Source organism: Drosophila rhopaloa, unplaced genomic scaffold, assembly GCF_018152115.1.
Source record: "Drosophila rhopaloa isolate 14029-0021.01 unplaced genomic scaffold, ASM1815211v1 contig_163, whole genome shotgun sequence".
NCBI classification, from domain to species: domain Eukaryota; kingdom Metazoa; phylum Arthropoda; class Insecta; order Diptera; family Drosophilidae; genus Drosophila; species Drosophila rhopaloa.
Window position 1 is genome coordinate 4,631,847 of NW_025335043.1, and position 27,845 is coordinate 4,659,691.

The following is a 27,845-nucleotide window of genomic DNA, read 5'->3' on the forward strand; positions in this document are numbered from 1 at the left end:
TTGGCTCCAAAAACTACAACATCCGCACTTCCAAATTTGGTGTATCCAGAATATATACAGCCAACTCAGACGCTTTTCGGCTAGCTGTAAAAACACTGACAACTCTTAAGTGTAAATTTTGGCACCATCAGTTAAAAGAAGACAAGGCCTACAGAGTAGTTCTGAAAGGACTCCATACAAACGTTCCGAAATCTCAAATAACACAGGGATTTACTGAATTGGGCTTTGAGGTACTTAACATATACTGCCCCAAAAAGACTGATTGGAAGAACATCCAGGTGAACGAAGATGATAATGAAGCTACAGTAAATTATAAAACTAGGCAGAATATGTTTTATATCAACCTTAAGCAGGGTGCAAACGTCGCAGAGTCCCTAAAAATTACGCAACTCGGGAGATACAGAGTCACTGTCGAGCGTGCACCCCGTAGAAAAGAATTACTTCAATGTCAAAGATGCCAAATTTTTGGACATTCTAAAAACTACTGTGTTCAGGACCCTGTTTGTGGTAAATGTAGTGGTTCTCATGTTACTGGTTCCACACTCTGTGTAAGCGATACATGCTTGTGCGTAAACTGTGGCGGTAACCACGTCTCGACAGATAAAGATTGCCCGGTCAGATTAGAAAAAAATAAAAAACAAAAGCCGAGGCCTAGACTCCCGGTAACAAATGATCCAGGACGCGTATCGCGTGGATTCATACCAGCTCAGGCATTAAGAACGAATATATCGTATGCTGATATAGCTCGACCCAAGGATATGCAAGCAAGGACTGGCTCAACCTCGCAGAGTGACGCAAGCTCTCCTTCAGACCCTAGGCTCACCCTTAAATTCACAGCGTTAGATAATGCCATCCGCGACATTAATAGCAAACTGGACACTTTATTTAAGCTGATGCAGGAAAATGCTGAGTCCAACAAGGCTTTCAGAGAGCTGGTTCACGTTCTCATTGCGCGATTGCCGAAATGATTCAATCAGAATTAAATATCGGATTGTGGAACGCTCGTGGATTAGTCAGAGTATCTGAAGAGCTTCGAATATTCCTCAGCGATCATAACATAGATGTAATGCTTGCCACAGAAACTCACATGCGCGATGGTCAGCGCATCTACTTGCCAGGCTATCTTATATACCATGCTTATCACCCTAGTGGCAACAGCAAAGGTGGCTCTGCAGTCATTATAAAGGATTCCCTAAGCCATAATCCCTTGCCCGCCGCCTCTAGCAATGACAGGCAGATAGCGAGCATTCAATTACAGACTGCAGACGGAAATGTAACATTAGCAGCTATATATCTACCTCCAGCAGAAAGATGGATCCAATCAGAATTTGAGTCCTTGCTGGCCGGACTTGGAAGCAAATTTATTGCTGGCGGTGACTATAATGCCAAACATGCATGGTGGGGAAACTCAAGAGCCTGTAGAAGGGGTAAACAGTTGCAAGATGTCATTGCAAATGGGCATTACCAAGTACTTGCCACAGGTGAACCCACTTTTTACTCATACAACCCCCTGATAACACCGACAGCGCTTGATTTTTTCATAATCAACGGATACGCTATAAACAGGCTAGAAGTAAAAACACTCCATGAACTCTCCTCGGACCACACTCCAATCCTGGCCAGATTGCATGCCACACCAGTGAAAAAACCACAGCGCACGCAACTCCTTCCCAGAGGTGCTAATACAAATGCATTCAAAGCCTACCTAGAGCAGCTGAGCGAGGTTAACATAGAAGCCCAGGAACCTTCTGACATTGACAATGCCATCAGCCTTTTCATGCGCATGATAAACCAGGCTGCTGAGATAGCTGCACCTGGGAATCGCCAAAATACAGAGACCTCTAGACATCTCCAGCTACCACACAGAATTGCGGCACTTCTCAACCTAAAGCGAAGAGTAAGAAGAGAATATGCAAGAACGGGAGACGCTCGAATGCATCAGATACATAAACGGCTTGCTAACTGTCTAAGCAAGGCGCTCGCCCGAAGAAAACGAGAATCTATTGACAGCTTTTTGGATAATCTGGGCACAGACGCTAGTTCTAACTACTCTCTCTGGCGTATCACAAAACGGTACAAGGCTCAGCCCACCCCAAAGTCAGCAATTAAGAATCCCTCAGGTGGCTGGTGCCGTACGAGCCTAGAGAAAGCTGAAGCGTTCGCTAACAACCTCGAGCAACGTTTCAAGCCTTACGACTATTCACCTGAAAGCATACGTCGACAAGTTGATGAGTTTCTAGAATCTCCATTTCAAATGAGCCTGCCTGCTAGCCCTGTCACACTGACAGAGGTTAAAGACCTTGTAGCTAAACTTTCACCGAAGAAAACTCCCGGTGAAGACCTGCTCGACAACAGAACGATTCGACTTTTACCGGATCAAGCCTTGCAATTCCTGGTGTCATTATTCAACAGCATACTAACTCTTGGATACTTCCCGAAAGTTTGGAAATCGGCGAGTATAATCATGATCCCAAAACCAGGTAAATCGCCGACTGACGTGGACTCATACAGGCCCATTAGTCTTCTACCAGGCCTGGGAAAAATCATGGAAAGGCTGATCCTGAATAGGCTGCTCACTTACGAGAATGTCACCAGTGCGATCCCGGAATTTCAGTTCGGCTTTCGTCTTCAACATGGAACTCCTGAGCAATTGCACAGAGTTGTCAATTTTGCTTTAGAAGCCCTAGAGAAGCAGGAGTATGCAGTTGCTGCCTTCCTTGACATCCAGCAGGCCTTTGACAGAGTGTGGCACCCTGGGCTCCTGTACAAAGCCAAAAGTCTTTTTACGCCACAGCTGTTCCAGCTCGTGAAAAGCTTCCTGGAAGAACGCACTTTCCACGTATCTGCTGATGGGTACAAGTCGTCAACCAAACCGATCTCTGCCGGAGTTCCCCAAGGTAGCGTCCTCGGCCCTACTCTCTACAGTATTTATGCTTCAGATATGCCTACACAATCTCCAATCACTGAAGTTGCTGAACAAAACGTGCTAATTGCGACCTACGCCGATGACACTGCTGTCCTGACAAAAAGCAAAAGTATATTGGCTGCCACATTTGCATTGCAACAATATCTGGACGCATTTCACCAATGGGCCATGAACTGGAACATTCGAGTAAACGCAGACAAATGTGCCAATGTAACGTTCACCAATTGTCGAAGTAGCTGCCCTGGAGTCAGCCTCAACGGAAGTCCAATCAGAGCCCTTCCTGCATACAAGTACCTTGGTGTCACTTTGGACAAAAAACTAACATTTGGCAGGCACATTACTTGTATCCAACACTCTTACAGGACCAAAGTTTCTCGGATGGCTTGGCTTCTCGCTCCACGCAACAAGCTCGCACTTGGCTGTAAGGTCCAAATTTATAAATCCATATTAGCGCCAACTCTTTTCTATGGACTCCAGGTTTATGGCATCGCTGCAAAAACCAACCTCAACAAAATCCGGGTTCTGCAAGCGAAAACACTTCGAAGGATCTCTGGAGCTCCGTGGTTTATGCGAACCAGTGACATCGAACGTGATCTCAATGTGCCCAAACTTGGAGACAAGCTGCAGGAACTTGCTCGGAAGTACATGGAAAGGTTAAATGAGCACCCCAACAGCCTAGCCAGGAAACTTGGAACTGCTGCCATTAATAACGCTGACCCTCGAACAAGAGTCAAAAGAAGACTAAAGCGACACCACCCTCAAGACCTACCTGACCGGGTTTTGACTTAAACATCATCAATAACAACAACAGCAATATTTCTCCCTAAAATGTCTAGGTTAAATTATTAGTCTTAAGCAACAAAGAAGACCCAATGAAACCGATTATATTAAAGACTGATTAGATTAAGTTGCCAATTGAGTAGCAGTGCGCTAATCAAATAATAAATAAATAATAATAAACAAAAAAAAAAAAAAAAAAAAAAAAAAATCCCAAAAGTATGCAAGTTTTCTTTCAAAGCTCTTTACAATTATAGTGCCTTAGTATTTTTAATAAGGATCATTATTTAAACCCTATCAGTAACAAAAGAAAAAAAAGGACATCTGATTTTCTATATCCATGTCACACCATTTCCACCCCAATTCTATTTTATGGTGCATCACCATCGATTGTGGGGAGTGTCCAAGACGCACTCCGCCTAATAACAGCCCTTCAAGGAACATAATTTACTCCACGTGTCGGGGATTACATATTAACTATGCTACTGTACTTATTTCGGGGGCGTGTCGCTACAAACGTCGGCTGTTAATCCTTAGCTTCCTGGATAGACATTTATATAGCCATTTAAGGAAGTGTGTACTCACGATTGTATACATTAGATTCATTGTCAAGGCACATTCGATTGGACCGGAATAAGGATTGAATGTCACATTTAGAAATGTCTCTTTAGTGATAAAATTAACAAGCGGATAACGATCTTACTGTTTTGGAGGAGAACTAATTAAACAATGTATTTAAAATCACACCTTACAAAAATAGCCATGAAAGTATTAGCAACCCAAAATAAGGTATACTTATCAGAATGACGCTTGTATTGGCCAAGCAAATATTTTAAGTAGGTAAACATGGGATTTGTATTCCTTTAAATCACTGAGCAAAAAACGTTTAGGTCTTTAGCAAAAAATTATTTTAGTTCCCACTGATTAAAATTGTAATAAATATTCCTTTTAAAAGAATTGCTAATTATAAGTTACAATATTCTTTAGTATCTTGTCTTAAATTTAACGGATTAAAAGTTCCAGGATTATTGTTTGTTTTTTATTTAAATAATATTATTTTATTTAAATAGCAATTGAAACGCAATTGGCTTAAGTTGTACACTTTCGTATTTACTTTGTCATTCTTTGCACAGGAAAATATTTAATATATGTTATTTTCGTATTCAAAGTGTTTTGAAGTGAGCCATACTGTATGTTCTTCTGCCTGGATTGGGACAATACAAATTTGCAAGCCATTGGCCCTTCTCCCATTTCATATTCAAATTGAAATCGGCGCCGGCGCCACCTGCCAACCCATCGCTGTAGTTTTGCACGATCCGCTGCCATCGTGTAGTTGTTACCCCTCATCCGGACGCGACCCGATCCTCCCCGATCTGCCCCAGAAACTGCGAATAAAGGCGATCGCCAACGAAGCCACTGCGGTGTGGCCAAGGTTGGGACTGTAAGAACATTGTTCTCGTTAAACAGAATCATGTACTGAGGGCCCTTGGAGGTCGGTCGTGGGCAAAATGTGCGATCCGATTGCGGATGCGGGCCACACAGGAACAGGAATAGGAGAATCGAGAATCGAGAATCCCCCGGTCCCAGATAATAAAGACAAGCCCGCTGCAGCGAGGCGATTTCATTGAGGATCGGTGCCGGGTTTCTAATGACATCTATGCAGTCTAGTCACCCGGCTATCTGGTCCTGCAGATTCCGGGGAGACGGTCCCGAAAACCGCAATGACCCCGATCGCCGCAGGAGCATTGTGCGATCGTCTAGCAGTTAAAGACAATTCGGAGGACGAGGACGAGGACCAAGATATATAGATATGGAGGAGTGGCTAATGCGCCGACACCCCGCTGCGAGGTGAGCACACAGCCGCCTTTAATTGAGTTATACATGCGACTGGCCAACTGACCCTTTGGGTTCCTCTGCCAAAAGGTTCGCAGCAGCTAAGCGGACAATGTTTTGACATAAATAAATGCTTGAATGACTTTAAGTGATGGCAGTTTACTTTGACTTTCTATACCCGAACTCAGTTTGGCATGATTTATGGGGCACGATCCGGCGACTGCTCAAGACATTACTTTCGTATATATGTATATATATGCTGGCCGGGGCGGACGGGGGATGGTTGCGATGCTAATTCGTATTCAGGTAGTGAGCGGAAAACAATAAATATATTCCCAGCCGTCCTTTATCGGCCCGAGCTTGGCCTGCGATATTATGACTTATAACAATGCACAATAACTGGATCAAATTTATAGTGGATATTAAGGTGATTAAGTATTGTTCGTTCACAAATTGCTTGTCTTTTAAATATTCAAGGTTCAAGATATATGGCAAATACGATTTATTATACGATTTAGTATTAACGCCCACTGTATAATTCACTTATTTTAAATTACTAAATCTTATCCAAATTCAAATTTATTTAAAGGACATTTATGCGTATTTATTTATATAAGCAGAAGTGCAAATACGATCAGCTAGTTTCTAAATTATTCATACATGTTATTTGTAACCTTTTAATTTTGTAATAAAGGTATTTTTTGGGAAACTCATAGATAATTATTTTCATTTCGTGTGTCTTAAGATTAATCAGGGGACTCCTTTTGAAGCATTGAATTGATTAGCAATTAATAAAATCAAATAAATTTACACAACCAATACAACACATAAACTGGTTTCATACATACACAACATATGCGGTTGAATGTCAATATGTATCTGGCAATAATTAAACATATAAGTATGCTTTACAAAATGCATTACAAAAAATGTTGCATACTTTTGGGCTGAACAAGTTTTAAGTAGTGGCGTATGCGTGATCGTCTAGAATTTAATGAATCTTAATAAATAAGTATAAAAATAGCCCAATTCTGCAAAACAGTATGTAGTTTTATTGTTAATCTACATTTTTTTGACTATCTAAAAAAATATAATAGAAAAAACATGAATAACAGTGTGGCAAGCTGAGTTTGGCTAATGAAACCCATTTATGGATAAGGATGTTATAAAGCTAAAAGCTTTCTTTGCGCAAATATTCTATGGAAGGCATATCAGATTATCAGACTATTAAAACCCATATTATACTGCTCTGCTTTATCTCAATCATATAATGTAAAAAGACAACTAACCAAAAATATGTTGTCTAAGATAATGTTATAATATACGATTCGAAAAAGTGTAATATTTTTAATTATCTTAGATCTAGGTGTATTGATCTTAAAATAATAATTTTGTTTCTTATAATGTCGTCTAATTCGTTTTATGTATCGTTTGCTAATGCGTTTCCGAATAAAAATTAAATGTATTTAACGGCTCTTCAATTTAGAATACTCCTGAGACTAATATGTATTACATAACCAATTCTAGTAAGCCGTGTTTAGTTGATTCAAGATCAAAGACAACGATTTTGGAATGTTTTTTGTCTGATAAAATATAATAGTTATTTAATGTAAGGCAAAAAAAATATTATAATACTGTACGTATTTTGTTAGAAATAATCCTGGAACTATATTTTCTATTCGATACTCCGTTCTAACAGATTTTATTAACAAAATTGGAAGTCTAGATATGACTTGCATTATATATTTATATTTTTTTATAATGCGGTTTTGTTTTAATACTATTTCCATTTGGGTCTCTTAACGTTTAAGTTTTATTTTTCACATATTTCTGCCCAAAATGATGCCCAGAAGTAAATGGCATAAACTATTACTTTTATTACTTTTTGATTTACCCAGATATCGTTGTAAGTAATTCTAACAGACCAAAAACATAACACTATTTCCCTGGAGAAGTCTGAATTCACATATATTCAAAACTTGAATTTGTATTGAACAAATTTTAAAAAAGGAAAATCTCGTTTTATATTAGCAATAAAGGAAAATAATTGCAACTCTCTTTTCAGATCTCTTAACAAGAATGTATGCTCTTTAAAAAGTAATCCAATTAGAAACATAAATATATTTATAACAATATCTTATTTGGCCATATTGATAAGAACCAGAATTATAACAGTATTACAGTGATAATTATGTACATTACAATAATTATTTATAACTTTAAATGTTTATTTCCAATCGTTTCCAGCTGGTCCATAAGAAATCAAATGGCAGATGAAGAAGAAGATAGGACGCTCTGTAAATACAAATTTTTATGAATGCTTGTAATAACATTTTGTAATACTAAAATGATACACAAACCGTATATATTCAGCATAGCACCCATACAGTCTGGATTGTTCTTGGTAAACTAAAAAATAATGTGTTTTAATAATAATATCAAGTAATTTGATTCTGACTTACAAACAACTGAATTTCTCAGGGAAAAACTTGTTCCATCCAATGCACAACATTATATATTTCCTTTCCCTAGAAAGTGTAATTTTTTAGTGTTGTTTAGTACATGTCTAGAAATAAAAAGAAATCATTAATTATATAATTATATGCTTACCTCTATTGAAAATCCATGTATGCTTACGATTTTTAAGAGCAAAGAGGAGGAAAAGAATCCGCTGCCAAGTGGAGACAGTTTGTCTGGTTTGACTACCTGTTGGATGTGCACACAGTTGGAAGTGCTGAGGCTGGCCCGACTCATCCATCGGATAAGAATCTTACTCAATGGATTGAAAATGAATGAATCAATTTCATACCAAAATCAAGTTTATTTTTGTCTTAATGTCACGAATCAAGAATGCATCGGCATTTGGGCTTTCCACATCTGAAATATCAAGAAGATTCACCGTAAGATAAAGAGTTTCCGGTCAAACAAAATAAATGACACAACGAGCTGGCTACAGTGATGACTCGAAGTCGAGGTCCTAATAAAATATTTATGGGCCTTCACACTTAGAAGTAGTGTTAATTAGTAGTATTAAGTAGTATTAGAAGTAGTATTATAGTTTACGATAACTTAAAGCAGTATTTTTATAGCATTTACTTCAAGATAATTAAATCAGATAATGTGGTCAATTTGATTTTTATATTTGTGCCATTTAAATAACTTTAAGAAATAACAGTCCATTAAAAAATCTTGATAAAATCCTAGAGTCAAATAAATTAACTAAACCATTTTTATTACACATTAAGCTAATTTTCTTAAAATGAACAATAATACAATAATAGAAAAATAGAGTCGGTTTAGTTATAAATACTACAAAACTTTCTGTAAGTGAAACATTGTCTGTCTCATATTCGAGGCTTCCCTGTACCGAGCGGCAAAAGTTTTCAAAACAAAAGAACTCCTAAATGAAGCCCCAATACATTTGGGCTGTTGAACGGGCATACAAACCAAATAAACACGTCGGTTTCCATTCGTTCCCCACACTTCACGGCCAGCTAATTAATGACGTTGGTCAGTCGGTCCGGTTTCCTCGATTCCTCGATCCCGATCCCGATGCCTCGATCCCAACCGATCGGACCGGGGCAATATAGAGTGCAGGCCCTATAGAGTGATGCCATTTTGGTTTTTGGTTTTCGTTTTGGTTTTGGTTTTTCGGTCCGTGGCTTCGGTTTTTTCTCCTATACTCTGGTGACGGTGTCGTAAGTGAAGTGCCAATAAACACGTGATTTACTTAAGCTGTGATCGAGCGGCAGGGACGTGGGCTCTCTGTGGATCTCTGGGACAGTCAAAATCATGGGGCTTATCGCTGCCATCGGCCATCAAGATGCCGCTCATTAATTTTAAAATTAGGCGGGTTTTCAAGAAGAGAGAGAGCCCCAGAAATGATGTCCACCTTTGGCTGAAGACCGACTAAACTGGCCATCCCAAACCCCTGGTTACTCCATCCCAAAACCCCTTTCCCCAGTCCCCTTTCCCTTTCCCCTTTCCCGAAAGAGACCCCGCGATGCATTGCGACCGACCATGAGTGCATAAATTAATTAAGTCGGTCGGAATGGGAACGTGTCGACCTTTTGTCTGGCATTGTGGCGAAGATGGCGGCTGTGGCTCAGAGACCCACTCTGTGGACCCGGTTGCACGTATAGATACAGATACATGTGCCGTAGGACGTAGGACGTAGGACGTAGGACGTAGGACGTTGTAAATTAAAAGCCGCGGCCGGGTCCTTTATATGCAGCTACGCCGCAGACTGAGTCATTTGCATTTTGCCGACCAGGCCAGCCTGATTATGAAAGATGCTGCGTGGGTGATAAATGGTCGTTGTCAGCGTCGAAAAGCGGGGTTCCCTTCTTTAGCCCAGCGATTGTTGCACTTTCAAATCCCGGATTGGACTGGACCGGACCGGCCTGGTCCTTTCAACCCCATCGTCATCGTCATCGTTAACGCCAACGCTAACCCCTTGCTGGGAGATTAGCTGCCGTCCTGCCAAATTTATTTGTGTGTTCATCCCTCGACTGCTGACAAGGGCCGTGGCCGAAAGCCAATGCCAAAGGCTACACAAATCTAATAGATCCCGATTGAGATTTAATTATTTCACTTAATTTTCTGGCTGACTTCGTTCGCTTAACTCGCCTGTCCGTTCATCTCCGGCTGACTTCGCTGAACAAGTTAATGAAGCGAATAAATTTCTTGGCAATTATTTTGCGGATTGTTTTAATTGACCGCAAGATGCCGCGGGGCTGGCCTTGCCTGCATAGATAAATGACTGACTAGCCGAAAGGAATCAAGAGGATAAGACGTCAAGGGCCGCAGCAGGAGTTCGCTAATTAACTAATTGCCAAGTCGTTAACTCATGAGCTGAGGGGATTTTCCCCTTGAGCTGCAGCTTCACCTGCAATTTGTGTGAGTCCACCACTTCCACATCTATTTTATATTTTTTAAGGCCACTTTCTCACATAAAAAGTGACTTTGTTTATGATGAGTGATTGTTATGAGTTGTCAAAAAGGCATGCCACACGGCCACATGTGTAAAGGTTTTTCAGAACGGGGGGTTGTGATGGCCATGGCCGTTAAGCAGGAAATCCACCAGGATCTGTTAGAGTATGCCGTCAACATATGCAAATAGACTTGTCTGCGGAGTCGAAATGAAGGTGGCCGAAAGGACCAGGGACCAAGGACCAAATACCGAGAACCACGTGACTGCAGCGGGTTTTCCACCCTCGATGAAATACCCACCGCTGTCGACACCGCCCCCTGATAACAATCAACCCTGTGCGGCGGCTTCGGCGGGAGTTTACTTTAATGTTTTGACAGTAAAATAAACATATCCAAGAGCGGCTCTCATCACACGAGTGTGGGTGGATCGGTGGGTGGTTCTTTGCTGCGCATGCACGAGTACCCATACCCATTCCCATACCCCTAACTAGTACCAATGTGGCAGGATACACACATGTTAATACCAGAGGAGTGGGGGGTGCCAAGCACATAGATGTCAAATATAATTCATCATCCTGGCAAAACATCAAAGCCAGCCCTTGCAATGACCAAGGACCAAGGACCAAGGGCCAAGGACTGTGGACCAGGGCACAAGGCTACCGGCATAAGCAAACACAAAGTCGCCAACAGCATCATTATCAGTTGGGCGATGCTTTTTGCCCGGTCAAGTGAGCAAAGCCGAAAACCTGAGTGCCGTCTGGCTGGGGTGTCGAAATGAATGGAGTACACTGAGATAAGTAGATCACAAAAATGAGCATAGGAAATTATTGACCTTATGAATCATTAACTAAGTATTTTTAAAAATGAGCATACAAAATTATTGACCTTATGAATCATTAACTAAGTATTTTTAAATTGAATTCGAAATTATATATTTTTATTTTATTTCTTAACGTTTTCAAGGTAAGGTTAATATTGTAATCCAAAGAGTAAAAGTGGTACCCTATTGTTTTTTTTAGCAATAATGGATTCCTAGAAATCCATTATAATTGCATGTTTGGATTGAATCGTGATATTTAGCAACTGTATGACATAAAAATTGTTTAGCTGTCAACGCCAATTGATTTGGAAAATTTATAACTCATGCAACAAGGTATAATATTCCAACACTGGACAATTATTTTCCAGGGTTTTAAACAAAAAAACAAAAAATGAGTTGATTTTTTCGACCTTTTTCGCCAAAACTTATCCAAAATAAGACACACAGACAAAAGAATGACTTTTTTGTGCATCTAAAGACCTAAACTATCAATTTCAGGTTGATTTGAAAGAATTTATTTTTTACCGATTTTCGAATTTTTCATTCATTCTTTTTTGCGAAAACTGGACCAAATTTTAATTTTTGAACTGTGAATGCCAATCGATCAGAAATTTTATAACGAATTCAATGAGGTATGACATTCCAACATTAGAACATTATTTCTCCGGGTTTTGATTTAAAAACCAAAACTAAAGTGGATTTTTCGGAGTTTTTTCCCTAAACAACATTTTTCAGGGGTTTTTGTCTTAACTCAGTCAAAATAGGAGCCACAACCAAAAGAATGACTGTTTTATGCAGATGGGTACCTAAACTATCGACTACGGGTTGATTTGAAAGGTTATTATAATTTTGGTCAGAAGTTTGTAACGAACTAAAGAAGATATTTCCGATCGACATGATATTGCTTTCTTGGTATAAAAGCTTGAGACTTACAACTTTCGCAATCGTTTTTTTTTATATATGTGAAATAAGGTAACTATATCGAAAAGCTACTATACATTTGTAAAACTGGCCGTATGGTTTTATGGTTCTCAACGATCAAATAAATTTGCTACATTTGTATCTGCAAGGGTACTTAAACTTCGGCTTAGCTTCCCTTCCCGTTATTTGATACACTTTAAGGGCTCACAGGGAAAAGAGCTGCTCTTAGGTCGAAGGAATCGCACGACGTCCTTTTAAATAATTAATGTCAATTAGGACCAAATCTAACTTTGGCCATCAGTCCGCCCGAAGGACTCAGGACGATTGCGACGCTTAAAGCGGTGTGAACTCTTACTCGCCTACCTGTTCTGCCAACGGAACTGCCTGCTGTTGGGCTGTCTGTCATAAATATTTTATAACATCAATTACCAAGCACTTAACTTTCATGAATTTAATACGAAAGCTTCAGCTGCTGTTTCTGTTGCTGTTGCTTTTGCCGCCGAGGGTAGACACTCATTTATCTTCTGTGCCAATGACGAACAATCAACACTCAGCACTCGATGTCACTTTTTCCCTGTTTTCTTCGTTTTCTTCGATGGGACAAGTGTAAGCCGGAAAATACACACATCTGCACACATATGTTTATAGTGTCGATATCGAATCCTGGTCCATAAGGATCGACCACCACCACAACCCCCAAAAAAAAGGGCCATACTTTTCGATTTTGGTTTGGAAAAAAATACCAAGACTGCCGTGATTTACTTCCCCTGCGATGTGAGAAATCCCAAATAAAATAAAATTAAATACGCATCAGGAGCACAAGTGCTTAAGGTCCGCGTCCAGGTCTCCAGGTCTCCCTCGTCTGGCTGATAAAAACAATATCAATGGAACACCCGAAAACCCTCCCCCTCAAACCCAAAAGCCCACCAAAGGACGACCGTCTGGGCCAAGATTGGAGGCAAGGCTAAGCCATACAGTCACTGTATCGGATGAAGCCGGCGCGTGCCGATGACGCACAATTCCCCCCATTGATATTCATGGTCGATTTTCGGGCCGATATACTACTCGTTCCCGTTTCCCTTTCCCGTTCCCTTTCCCGTTTCCCAGACCAGAGCAGAGCGGAAAACAAAACGGTGCACACATAAATAAATAAAATTTATGGCAGCTAACATCGGTGAGCCGTCCCAATTGGATTTCGGGGCACTTGTAGTGGGGCTTTGATATGCCCGATTATTTCTATTTGATTGTTTGATTAGATCGGAGGGCCGGAATCCGGTGAAATGTGGCCAAAAGAACAGCCACGCTTAGTGGCATATGTTGACTAAGTTAGTCTTTTGTTTATGGGGTGGGTTCTGTAGTGATTAATTTGATTGGAAGTAGAGTGATATAAATATGCTGCCCAAAAAAATAAAGGATTTTATATCCATTGGAAGTAAGTTATTACATTGAAATGTTATTTCTAAAATGTTTATATGTAAATATAAAAACATTGTATGCGATTAAAAATCGTTTAGTTTTGTTTTTTTCTCGATTCATAAAATTAATGTATTTATTTTTGTAGATGATAAGTACCTGTTTTTCAAACCGAAAATGTACTTTATAATATTTGGAAATCATCTTAGTTATAAGTTTAAAAAAATATTGGAGTAATTAGTCATATAAACCATTAAAGAACACAGAGATAGTATTTAAATCATAAGCCACAAAGTACCTTTTAATATTTGAAAATTATCTTAGTTATAAGTTTTTAAAAAAAATTGGGGTAATAAGTCAGTCATATAAATATAATCCATTAAAAAATCCAGAAAAGTATTTAAATAATATTTATTATGTTGAAGAATAAATAAATCAGGAACCATTAATATTTTCCTTAATTGTATTTCCCTTTTTTTTCCCTAATTGTGGCAGCTATTAATTTCAATTAAATGAGGAAGACAAACTCCTGGCTCTGCTTGCCCCTTGAAGTACTATTTAACTAATCTGGCTACAAGGACGCACCCCCGCGAAGAAGGATTGATTTCCGCCCCCTCCATCCTCTAAACAGCAAACTCTAACATTTATTCCGGCCAAGTCGAAAGGGCTCTAAAGTCTCGGTTTATCTAAATGCTGCATTGTGCTGCTAAAGTGTCCCCTGAGATTTTCCGAGGCGTTGAAGCGTGCCACCCCGGTTTTGGGCCAACAAAATGCAGTGGTTTCCGGTTCGCCAGCGACCCCAGGCCCGTGGCAATACAGTGGGAGTTAATTCGCCAAAGTCAGTAACCTCATCAAAGAACGGCTAACCGTCTGCCTGCCTAACTGGTCTGCTGCTGGGGGTGTCGTCTACTCCAACGCTGCCACATTAAATTCACGCCAAACGACGTGAGGCGCATATGTTTATGAGTCTCGTCGAGATTGAAAGCCAGGAGTGGAATCGAGTGGAGTGGCATGCCCATGGTTAACCGAAAGCGAGGCAGGACGCTCCGTGCATAAAAGCCTCATGGTCACCGTTTGTCGATGCTGCCTGGATGGCTGGCTCTTGGCTTTCTCTCCTCGCCGCACGCTGCCTGCTAATGGATTTCGTGGCACTGCCAATTGAAGGGTTAGGGATACGGGAGAAGTCCTCTTCTGGCCGCGCAGCATGCTTTCAATTTACTTCCACTTCCTCCACCAAACGCCCGGCTCTGTTATTGTTGTTGCTGTGACTTACGCACCGTGAATGAATGCCAAGGGCGCAGGGGGCGGGGCAGGAGGTGGGATGCCCCAGGACGATACACACAAAATAATTATAAGTTCTTTAATTAAAGAGAAAGACTAAAAAACTACCCACATCCGAAGAAAACTTCTTGTAAAATAAAATAATATTCAACAAAAATTACAACTATATATTTAGACCAGTCTTCCACTTTAAGTTACTTAATTATCTATGTAAGTTGTAAAACTAATAAATTATCTAAGTTTAGAATTGCAACTTTAACTTTAAATTAGGTTGTTCCAAATCGTAACAATATTATACATATTTTAATAAGTTACAAAATTTAAGAGAATAAATACTTCTGTAATATTTATGAACGAGAAATAAATTTTCAACACCCAACATATGCAAATTGAATAAAGTTTTCACTTAACCAAAACGAAACCTATTCTAAATAAACTGAATGCATTTTTCCAAACATTTCTTTCAACCCTAAAAGCCTTTGGCATTTTTCTCCCAGTGTACAGCCGGGCTTTCGGTGCACGCGACTTTCACACTAACGTAATAAAGAGCTCAACGACACTCAAATTGAATACGTCTCATGGTGCGAATGCCGTAATGATTTTCTATGTGGAACTCGATGCAGATAATGGGGCGACGTACCACCCCACCCACCACCCAACCACCCATCCACTCCCCCTTTTTTTGAGGCCACCCCACGAAGCGTCTGCGGGCTGGGCGTTTTTGTTTTTGTTTGCCTGGTGATAGAAATTAACCCCTCAATTGAGGTTGAATTTAATTTGGCGCAAAATGGCAAGGGGGTGTGTTCCATCCGGCGAGTGTGTTGTGTGTGTAGTGTGTGTGTGTGCTTTCCCTTTTCCGGCGGCTGCTCACTTTGCCACCGAAAGTAATATCGCTGTTAACGCTAAAGGGCCATTGTCAAATTGTCTCTTATTAATTATGATGATGCGTGTGCCGTGGCTCCGTTGAAGTCGAAGTCGAAGGGGTGGTGTTGGAATGGAATGGAATGCAAATTTCTGGGTCTGGTTCTCTGGGCCTGGCGTCTTTAACGTAATTTATTGCGCTCTGCTCAGAGGCAGGCGGCTTACGGCTTATTCGGCACATTTACAGTGAAAAGTTAAGGCCGGCAGGGTGTTGCGAGGTCTATATCTGGTGTGACTTTCCAAATCCTTCTGTTTTTTTGGCCGACGAGTGGTGGGGGGATGAGCGAATGGAGGCCGGAGATAAGGTGGGCAGAGATGCCGGAGTCCTCGGGCTCCGGGTGAATTGATTTGGGACGAAACTATGCAAGGCGCCCATGCAAAGTTTGCTTAATTTAGCTCAGACAATGGGGCTCCGTTGAACAATGGCGCACAATGCCATCATCGGGGCACAAGCACACTCTTGTGGTGACCAGACCCCCACAATCGCTTTTTGGGGTCCTTTCGAATGCAATTCGACAGCTCAAACTCCCGGGGGAATTTCGAATTAAGCCGACTAAATATTTCTTATGCAAAATTTTAATTGAACGGGGTGAATTTCTTGTCTATTAAACTTTAAGTCCTATATAATTAAAGATGTGGTTCAAATTCGATCCTAAGCGAGTAAAATTCTGTTTATAAATTAAAGCCAATTCTAAAATCACTTTATAGTAATTAGATACTATGAAAATTAAGTTTACGATACCCAATTTTATTTCAAGAGGCTTAAGATTATTATTATTATTATTATTATTATTATTAAGATTATTTAAATGTTTGAGATTAAATATTTTTTTATATAAAACTGTAAGGCTTAACAAACTATCCTTTATTAGTCATTTACCTTCATGGAAAACATAAACCATTATGTAACTTTTACCGATTCAATATTAAGAAGTTCTATTAAGTTTATTTAGAATTATGTTATATTTCAAGCTAATGTAATGTAACTCAAATTCAAGACCTGCGTTTCGAATACCTTTCGAACACAAAAGTATGTTTTCTGACTCTTTTCCTAAACTTTTTGAAAAGGATGTTATAAAGTTAATCCCAAGAGGTCAGTTGTTGCAGTACTTCAAACTACGGTATCTCTTAGTCGAAACGATAAAGTTTTGAAAACAGCTCCTAATTAGCCCTTCACATTCATGACTTGTGTTCCCAAGGCCCAGCAAGTGCTATCTGTGACCAAAGTAAGCCAGCGGACACCTCAGGTGTTGCGGGATGCCACATCTCTCAGGCGCTGGCTGACCCCCAAAGCGCCACAATTTATGGAGTCGCAGCAAGTCGCCTTGCGCCCGCTGATCGCGTCTTGCGAATCGCGTTCCATTCACTGGCGATATTTCACTGCTTTATTAAGTTAATTTCATATATCACAACTGCAGGCGCCAGTCGCTTGTAGGGCATTTGAGTGGATATTCCCGCGACATCCCCGTTCAGAGCACTCCTTTTGACCACGACGGGCTGTGGTGCGCAGCTTGAGCTCGTTACTTTGATGCATTTGGGGCGCGCGTTTATTTGTGGACGCAACTTGAACAACAGCGGGGAACTGCACTGCACAAATTGTTTACTGGAAACTACAGTTTCCAAAAAATTTAAATTATATTAAAAAGTTCTTTACTTATACTTTACTTATATATGTATGCCCTTTTTAAAATTTTTAAAGATATTTCTTGCTTGAAGAATAATATTCCTAAAGTAAAAACCTATCAATTGCTTGCCAATATTTTTTAATTGCTTTAAAAATGTATACTATGAAAATACCTAAATACTTTATTTTTACTATTTAGTATTGACAATCTATTAATTAAATTGTTGGATAATATGTAAATATTTGTTTTTATTTTATTGATTGACTTAAATAAAATGTAAGACTTTTTTATTGTGTACTTCTTACTGGCTGGCCAGGCTAACTGGCGTTTTGGTCTTTGCAAGTGCACTAAAACAAGCGACTGGGGCTCGATTAAGATAGCTCACCAAATCTGCGGCCCGAACAATGCCCAAATTGGCAACATCACTCAATTGATTTGCGGCGACCCCCGTCTCCCTGAAAAGTCGACTGTTTCTGTTTTTTATGCCGGCGACCGCCCATTAGCCACATGCGCGCCTGCGTGACACAACGGCATCAATCAAAGTTTCACCCGTTATTCCCCATGACGTATGTGTGTGTGTGTGGGTGGTGGTGGTGGATTTTCGGGTGGGGAGAGGGGTGGAGGTGACAAGGGCGGTATTCGCGGTTCGACTTTGCCATAGGCGTGTATTGGATTTGTTTGCCTGTGCCGGCTGCGCGTAAAAAGACATTTTGACAAATTCAAGTAGCGCCATCTACACTCGACTTTAATAGCTTTTATACTGCTTGTCACGATATTTCATCAGTCAAACGGGGCCGTGGCATGGCCCAAACCCAAACCCAAACCACGGCCAACACAAGAATAAATGGATTGACACACATGGCACTGGCATTCGTGGCAGGAGGGGCCTATAAAAAATAAACCTAGAGGAAGCGCGAATTTTATTCGATGTTATTTCCATTTGAAAATGAGTTATTGACACATGTAGCCACCCCCGAAAAAAGGGACAAAGCGTCGCAACCGCAGGACCGGGTTACCGATCCCCCAATCCCCCTGGATTCCCGGATTTCCATTCCCCGATCCCCCGGAAAACTTTGGAACATTGCGTGGGAGCGGCCGGGCAAAGAGCGCGCATAAATTTTGGGCTGCCAAAAGAAAAAAACAAAGGGGGACTCCCCTTGGTTTTCCCCCCATAACACACTCAGATTGCGATTTGCCTGCTTTCTTTTCTCCGATTTGATTTATTTTATTTGCTTTGTGCGGCGCCGCAAGTGCTTCGCCCAATGGTTTATTAATATCGTAGGCGTTGCTAGTAACGTGCCGCTTGTGTTTGGCGAAGTGATTCGCCAGCCGGATACGTTATTATATTATATTCCCACAACGAGGCCGATGAAGGGCGGTTAATCAAATATCCCTCATTATGGTCGTTATAACACAAGTTATTCGCCTCGATATAAGCATTTGTGGGGATAGTTTAGCTAATTTGGAGATTAAGTAGTGGGTAAACTTGCAATCGAAAAATGATTTTGGGTTATATCCTAAGACCAGCAGTAATAATTTAATTTATTATTAATAGTCAATGTTTAAAACTATAACCTAAGTGGATTAAGTTTTAATATCTAGAACCTCATTTGGTTTAAACAATGTCAATGTATCTTATCTTTGAATTTGCAATTTGCTTTAAATAATGTAAACCAAACAAATGTTTTATTTTATAGTTAATTTTTTAGATTATATTTTTTAGATATATATTTAGATAGAAACGGATAAAATTGTTTGTAATCTGAAGTAAAACTTAAATACTTAGGAATCATTTTTAAATTTAAAATATATTTTGTGCTTTTCAGCCTTCTTACTGTATTATCATCTATTTTCAAATCAGTTTTACCCAATCAACGAAGCCATTTTGATGCATATTCTTAAAGTTTCATTTAACTACAAAGCTTAAAGGACTCCAATGACCCTGAAAATCTTATTTACCAAAAACTGTCCCTTGAAGAGCGAAGTTGCATTCCCATCTAGACTAAAGCATATGGAGCAGGATGACAGAACTAGTTAGATGACTGATTGATGAAGTAGATGAACGAACGAACAAGTGATGAAGCGGATTGCGTACGTGTGTGCCGCATTAGATATTCATACGCACCGTGGTCGGGATAGATGTATGTAGATTGCGTATGGGGGCGATGAGACGACGAATGTCCTGGGGCCGCCCAGGCGCTGTTGCTGTCTGATAAATCACATATTTTCGCTGATCAAATCAATCTAATTGACATCACTCAAAATGATGGCGGAAAAGTTTCCACATTCATTTTCGCATTTGCAACAAAAAAAAAAGAAAAAAGAAAATGCGGATAAATGAGTTCCACCCCCACGAACGCCCCGGGGTCTGTTTTGGTTTAATGGTGGCTCTGTTTTGCTCTTGTGGTGCGTTCCCATTCCGCAGCATCCAGCATCCATCTCCTCATCTCCTCACCTCCCATTTTCCATCTCCCAGTTGCCTATGCGGTAAAGCAGCGTGATTTATTTTCATTCCGATGGCAACGCCACCCAAATTCGACGCTCCGTCATCCTGACATTCGAATTGAAATGCAAATTCTGACGAATGTGCGCTGGTTTTTGCGCACATGCCAGCATGGAGTGGAGCGGTACCGGGAGGGCAAGGACATGGGTGCGGGCGTGGGTGTGGGAAAATGGGAGGACGACGGATTGACTGACGAATGACTCCCGGCAGCCAGCGGCGACAGTAGGCGGTAAATGAGCGAGCTATCCATGTGTGTTACATTCTGGATACCACACTCGTATATACACCATGCATCAATGTACTCCACACACACACACACACTCATGTCCCGAATCCATCCACATAGATATGGATTTGGATTTGGAATGGCATATGGGCATACGTATACCTTCGCATGTGCGTATCATTTCACATGCATCCCACGCCATTTGAATTGAATAGCATCTCATTTACTCTCGCATCATTATTTTTTATTCGCGTACCTAAGACTCTTGAGGACGAAATCCGGCTGCCATGCCGTGTCCAATCGATTACTGGAGTGAGGTGTTGCCTCAATCCGAATATATCGGATGAGTTATCATTTAAAGTGGATTCAAGTACGGCTTACATTATCGCCTATTAACTTTAAAGGATTATTAAAAACTCTTCAAGTCACATAAACATATGAAGATGAATGCAAGTTAATGCATACAACTTTGAGTTGCAGAGAATTTGTTCACGTCGAGAAAATAGATCAAGTTTAAGATTTATCTAAACCGACCCAACGAAATAAAAGTGGTAACTACTCAATGTCAAGTAAGAACCAAATTATAATTACCAAGATAAGTATATATTTTAAATCTTGTTAATATAAAGAAATTAAAATTTTGGCTTCATTAGATTATTTTAAACTTTTCTGTTAATGGTGTGAAACTAACCTTAAATTAAAGTTAAGCACATCGGAATCCTAATATTTCATATCTTATTACTTGCCTAAGAGAGGCCAACTTTAGGACCTAACATTGTCCACTGCCCATTTTTGTAACCCCTCTTATTAAGGTATAAAGGATAGCCTATGTACTCGGTACTATGTTACATACATGGCAAACACTCACCCTGAAACCCCTGCACTGGATCCATCCTCCGCCTCTAATGAAAGCCTCGTCGGTTAATTCAACATCTGCAAAATGCAAGGATGTAGATATTTTTAAAACAATGTCTGTTACCAGGCGGGCCTACTTAAAGCCGGCATCATCCGCTTGGGCAGGAGCAGGAGCAGAAATAGGAACAGGAGCAGAAACAGGAGCAGGAGCCCGTCCATCAGGCAGGACGTATGTAGTACGTGGTGTCGGCCAGCATGTAAATGCTGCTTACAGGCCCAGACAATATTAACAATTCCCCGCAACTTGGCCGACACTGTACTCGAAGGGTCCCTGGATTTCAGTATGTGTGCGGACATTATATGCACATAAAGTGCTCTGCTCCTTCAACTGCAAGCCCTCGTCCTTCGTCCTTCGCGACACTCGTGGCAACCATGTTTGTGTTTTTGTCCCCGCCATAGTCGCTGCTCCTTGGCCACGTTAACAACTGTATCCCTTGTGGGCGCTCTCGTTTGATGTAGAAGAGGATGTCCTTCGTGCCCTGTAGGAAATGCTGCCTGGCCGTGTCCTGCCATCGTCCTAAAAGTATGCTGCAATATTTTTCAGATTTTAGCGAAGATCGTAGGGGTAGAAAATTTATGAACATTCAGGGATGAAATTCCAATAGATATGCTTATAAGTGTGTTAGCTATTTGTAATTTATTTATAACAAATAAATAGAAATTATTAAAATTATCCAAACTTTTTCTCATTTTTAAATGGTAAATGCTCTTACAAATATTCTAAAAAACATATTAATTATGATGTTGTATAGCTAAAAACGATTGTAAGTACCAAAAATTAAAATAAAATGTATAAATTCAAAAAGTGTTGGTCTTAGAAATATTTACATTTAGTTTTCCTTAAAAGTTAAACTTAGTTTTACATTTTAAGGAAGCTTAAAAAGCAAAGTAAAGTTTTTAAAGTGTTAAGATATATTATATGTTAAGTAATTGTTTACAGTTCAATGCTATAATTTAATGAAAAACTTATGTATATATTTTATAAATATTTATTTTAATTAAGCAATTTGTTTTTAGCTTAGATACAAAAATATTTTTGTTAAAAATAATAGAATAAATAAAAATAATAAAATAATAGCTTAAAAATAAACCCAACATCAAATTCTGTCTCAATTCCGTGCACTGAAACTCATTGAAAATATCTGGACTGTTTCCCTTATAGTCCATCCACATATGAACAATCGTGTGTACCTAACACTCATGTGGATGTGCCTCGTGTGTGTTGTTCTTGGACTGCCACTGCCACTGCCGCTGTCAGTGACGTCGTCGTCGTCGTTGCCGTTGCCGTTGTCGTTGTTGTTGTCAGTGTCGGTCTCGGCGGTCCAGTCGCTGGTGGAGGCAAAGTTGTTCAAGTGGCAGCTTAATTCGCATAAAATGAAAACACGCTGTCTACATTGTTCCTACAACTTTTGGAGTTTTTTATGGCACTTAAAATGGCTGCTAGACAAAGGCTTAACAAACGGCTACTGCAGGATCTACGGCTCCTGCTCTCACACTTTATTGCGTCTGTGCTGGCGTATGTGCTCCTTTTATTTTGGCCCACTTGAAGACAATGATGGCGTATCTAACAGGCTTATTAAAGGTGGTCTAGTCAAAAAAAAAAAAGCAAACGTAAAGAAAAAGAAAAATGCAATCTCCACTGGCAAGAGAAAACCGGTTGGTAACCCGGGGGTCTTTGGCTGATTCGCTACGTGGATATGGATATGACCTCTTTTAAAGTGTCGCCTCCACAGCAACACTCCTGCCCGAAAATCAATAAATGCAAATTCATTTTTATTGTTAACATTTAAATAAAAGGTTGGACTTCATGGGCAGTATGCAATGTAAAAAGCCGGGGAATGCCACCTCCGATAAACCAACATCAATGAAAGCACTCACATTTTTTTATAAATTCACTGTTCTTCGTCCGCAATCGCCAGACCTTTGCGGGCGCAACTCCATTTCGCCCAGTCCACCTTTCACACGGACATCAGACATCAGAGTGTTAAACGGAAAGTCCGCAAATAATCGACTACGGTGGATCCCAGTTTTAAAGCAGGAAATTCAAGGAATTTAAAGGCTCATTTTCTGGTAATGCAATCAGTTTGAAATATGTAAATCTATTTAATTTTAAACTAACGCCATGTTAAGGAATAATTTCAAATATCTAATGAATATTATAAAGCTTGACATTTTAAATGCTTAAGTGTCGAGTTTGGAAAATATCAATTTTAAATGATATTTTTTCTGTTCATGACAAAAATTCAATTAAAACTATAATTTTAACTTTGAAAAAGTTAAATGTCATAGAAATGATCACCCCTATGATGAGCTAGGGTTAATAATAAAGACATTATTTAAGAATTTTTGTAGAAAACATTTCATTTACTTCCTGCAATTGGAGTCTGGTATTTTTTAATAACAGTCAAGGGGTTGCCACAAAAAGCGTGCCAAGCGAATGAACAGCTTAATCGCCAGCACGAACACTAAACACTGTAGCGGTGGCTCCCGTTAAAAGCGACCCCTAAAAGCCATAAACTAAACCTGTTCCCCCAGCGGATAGTTGGGCTTTTCATAGCTGGACGATTTTTGAAGAAGTCTCAACTGTTAACTTAACGATACCCCAACTAAATTCAAGATTTCTGAATGAAAAAGATTTCTTTTATTTTACATTTTCTATCAAAGGTAAAAAATAAATGTATACACACTATAAAACAAAGCTTGCCATAAATCATCAACATAAACTAATATTCATAAATCACTGCTTAAGATATAAATTATTGGTAAGTACTTTCTTTACTAATTATAAAAATGTATAAAAAAATATATATTAACGATAGACATAATTATAACAATAACCATGCGCAGTATTTTTGCATTGCCTCGTTCAAAACAAATTCCACATTTAATGGTGAGAATGGGTTGAAAGCATTAATAAGTTATGTTTGTTTAGAAAAAAATTAGCAATCTTTCGCAATAATTTACACTCTTAACAAGGCTTTCCCGAAGAAATGTGCGTGCAGTGGCGCTCTTCATTAAAATAAAAATTCATTTCGCTTCAAAAGTATTCATATCGCATATGGGAGGACGGCAGGCAGACGATGGATTCACTCTACCATCAAATGAAAAAAATTCTATTTTAGTCGAACGCGAGAAATAGTTGCATGCCAACAAAGTAGACTCGTTCCTAGACTGGATTATGAATATTCAGCGTTGGCCTTATTTTTCGCACAGAAAATGTAGAAATGTGACCCAAAACCCGAGAGCGTGTCAAGTTGGCGTTTAGAAAATATAGGTATTTCGTCTGCTCACTGGCCAAACTCAAAATATATATTCCCTATTTTGGAATAATCAATCGAGTACGTAAGGTATCGCAATTCCCACAGCCAAAAGCAGGCAACGACCCTTCGTGTAGGTCCAACTTCTTGCTCCACTGCACCCAATCCGGTTGCATGTGGATGTGGCCAACTGGCCGTCGCCGATCTGCGGTGTTGCAGTTGCAGTTGCAGTTTAGCGGTTATATTCTGCATAAATGAATATGTAATTTATTTTATTATGGTGCAAATTGCGAATTGAATTGTTTTTAATTATTGCATACTTCGCTGGCAACCGCCAATTTTTTTCCTAGCCGCAAACAAAGTCTAGCCAGTCGGTTAGTTACGAGCGTATGAGCACGAACAATTCGTACTTATTCGCGATCGGAAACAAAATACTTTTGGACACAAAGACCAAAACAAAACTGTTAATTAGCTTGGCTTTTAATAGCGAATAAGGAAGGTCTAAGCAGGAAAGATTGAAGTGATTTAAATAATATGCTTGCATGTTCACTTTTTTGACTTTAATTATACTGTTTAAGGCGAAAATAATGCAAATTAAGTGATTTATATGAAATTCGTTGATCTATTTATTAACATTAAATTTAATGAGCTAGGTTTTTGTAATTTTGAGAATGCGAAATGCAGACGAAAAATATAACGTTTTTGCAATTATATTTTGAGGGCAAAAATTAATAAATAATGGGAAATTAATGCAGTAATTATTATCATAATTATGGTTATTATAAATTAATTTCAAAAATACAAGCAATGATTGCATTTTTGCATGAAGCAATAAAGTAAATTTACTGCCTTATAAAATAACGAAATAATATTTTACTTTTTACTCATTTCCAATTTAAGAATTATTGTTTTATACTGTTATATTTTCCTTTGACTGGCAACCACCCCCAATTTCATTCCTTCTAAACGTAAAAACCTCACAAGAATCGAAAAAAAGATAAATCATAACACTAGCGAATTTGACCTGTGACATGTGCACTTAACACATACTTTAGTTTAATACATTTTATGGCCGTTCTCGGACCTTCAAAGCAGTATGCAAATTTAGTTTGCGTTTCGTGTGCGCTTCGGAGGATATTACTTCGTTCTCGACTGGCTCCATACCTTTTGGCCATAACAAGAGTGAGTGTGGTAGTTGAGCTACCTGGCCAACAGCCGGCTGCGGCTTTCTTGAACTAATTAAAAATTCCAGCGCCGCAATTGCGAAATTGGTCTCTTATCGGTTGTATCATCGACGCCACGAACGCTTAAACATGATGCGCTGATGAATAGCTGCCTAGGCTAAGGGTGTACCTCATATCGTATATGTTTTCGACGGGGATGGGTTTGGGGGGGGAAAATGGAAAAGCATATTTATTTATGAATACGATTATTTTGCCCATGATAATTTTTTGTTTCTCTCGCTGGGCAGGTTTATTTTGCAATGTCGATGGTGCCCGCAAAAGCGACGGAGGCGTTTTGCGAAACAATTTCTGTTTATGGTCCCAGACACGCGACGAACATAGTTGCGTGGCTTTTCATCATACGAATAAAAAATATAAATAACAAGCGCAGGAGAAAACTCTTAGTCGCTGCGCCAGGTATTTTTTTAAACCCATTGCATGGAATTTCTTTGCTCGCCAAGGAAAACTAATGGAAACGTAGCCACAGTCCGATGGTCCAGCACCTTTGATACAAAGGAACCAAACTTTTGTAACCAACTTTAAATAAAGTCTTAACTTTTCACACATAACAAAATTTCTATTAAAACGATTGTCTTATAAATAGCATTTACATAATTTGAATAATACCTTAAGTTGAATAACAAACCCTTTCTTGTAAATATAAGACTTATTTCAAATATCTAAAGGTATTTACCTTTAAGTTCAATCAATTACAATTTTTGTGAAATACTTTTTAAACGTAAAATTTATTGGACTTGATTTTATAATGATTGTAAATAAATGTATGTAACTGCCAGTTTTACTAACTCGCCAATAAATTGATTATAGTAATTATAGCAATGTCAGCACTTAATTTATATTAAATTTGATATACTTTATGTTTTTATTAATCGCTTTATTACAATTTTTGACTGATTGGAAGCTTGTTTTGTCTAGTCATGACTTGATAAATTTAATTTAATGTTAGTGGAGTTACTAATGTTTACGGGTCGTCCTAAATAGTAAATTTTAATCAGCTATATTGAATATCTTTAGTCATTCATTGTTGATTGCCAATTGTTATTGTTAAAAAGAATGTGAGTTAGTAATTTATGTACTGGCTTTTTATAATTATCCCTTCAAGTTTTTACTAAGCTTTCAAGTATTTGTATAATAAATTAGTTAAATGTTTTTAAAAATCGAAAAGTGAACATAGAAAAGCAACATAGAAAATTAATATAATATTATTATTATTTTGTATTATAAATGTTTTTACATCTATTGTGTTAATAAAATCCTCTTAAGTTAAATACAGAATCAGCAGCCACTTTTGAACCACTGATAGATGGTTATGTAATGCACTATCACGCAATTGTTGACTGAACAATACTTACATGAAAGCGCTGTGGGACTTTGGCTCAGGTTCAGGTAGTAGCAGTTACCGTTGGCCCAGTGCAAAGTCCATGCGACCGGGGGTCACTTGTAAAGCTTCAGCGTGCCCGGGGTCATGGGCGTTACAAAACCGCCGAGACGTTGACAAGCACGTGACGGTAGACTTTGGCACTCTGGTGTTTGTTTATGTCGTGTGGAGCTGTTGATCTAACGGTACTCCCACCTTGGCCCAATCAGGGGCACGCACTTTTGGGTTATTCACAACTTTGGGTTACTTTTGCGGATACCGAGACAACCACCCACTGCCACCCACCGCTACAACCTGTTTCGACCTTGCGCGCCCACTCTCGCCCATGATGTGCGCATTACCGAGTTCGAGCGCATACTAGTTGTGTTGCATGTTCGCTTTTGGCCAAAAGCGCTCGTTGCAAAAGAGAGTGACAGGGAGAGCGAGAAAGAGAGAGGGTTGCCGGTTTAAAAGTTGCGCATGTGCAGTGGAAAACGGGTTTTCTCCTCCAGTGCGAAAGAGATGGGTATGCCATCGGCGGGCGTTACTGCTCTTTCCAGGTGGGCGGCATGGGCGGCATGGGCGGCACGGGCGGTGGGCGGTGGTTGCAACTGGAAACATGGAACGTGGAAAACGCTCCGCCTCCTTGAACGCCACGAAATATGGCCAAAACGCTCGGGCAGCCTTGGTATTTTTAGGTTACGAATTTGCCAGGTTTTAATTAGTACACATGGCCGGAAAAACCAAATGGCCAGTGGTGGGTGGCAACTGTTCTTGCTTCTCCATCATACCTTTGATCCAATTTAGAAATACCATGGAGCCTGCCAAATGGCCAATTAACTCACTTCTGATCAAAGGCAGAGCACTTCCCTTTCAAGGACTCCCATATAGCCA

The 27,845-nt window shown here is 39.5% G+C and overlaps 1 long non-coding RNA gene across 2 annotated transcripts; it reads right to left on the reverse strand.

Moving 5' to 3' along the window:
* Positions 1-6,078: 6,078 nt before the first annotated feature.
* Positions 6,079-27,315, reverse strand: LOC108038408. Of its 2 annotated transcripts, none has more exons than XR_006417480.1 (7): positions 26,947-27,315; positions 21,171-21,621; positions 21,047-21,111; positions 8,174-8,413; positions 7,999-8,102; positions 7,897-7,945; positions 6,079-7,831 (listed from the first exon to the last, which is right to left on the reverse strand). It is a non-coding gene; the product is annotated as an uncharacterized LOC108038408 (long non-coding RNA). The 2 variants fall into 2 exon arrangements; XR_006417481.1 differs by having other exon boundaries at positions 7,999-8,064; positions 8,147-8,413.
* Between the last annotated feature and the right edge of the window lie 530 nt (positions 27,316-27,845).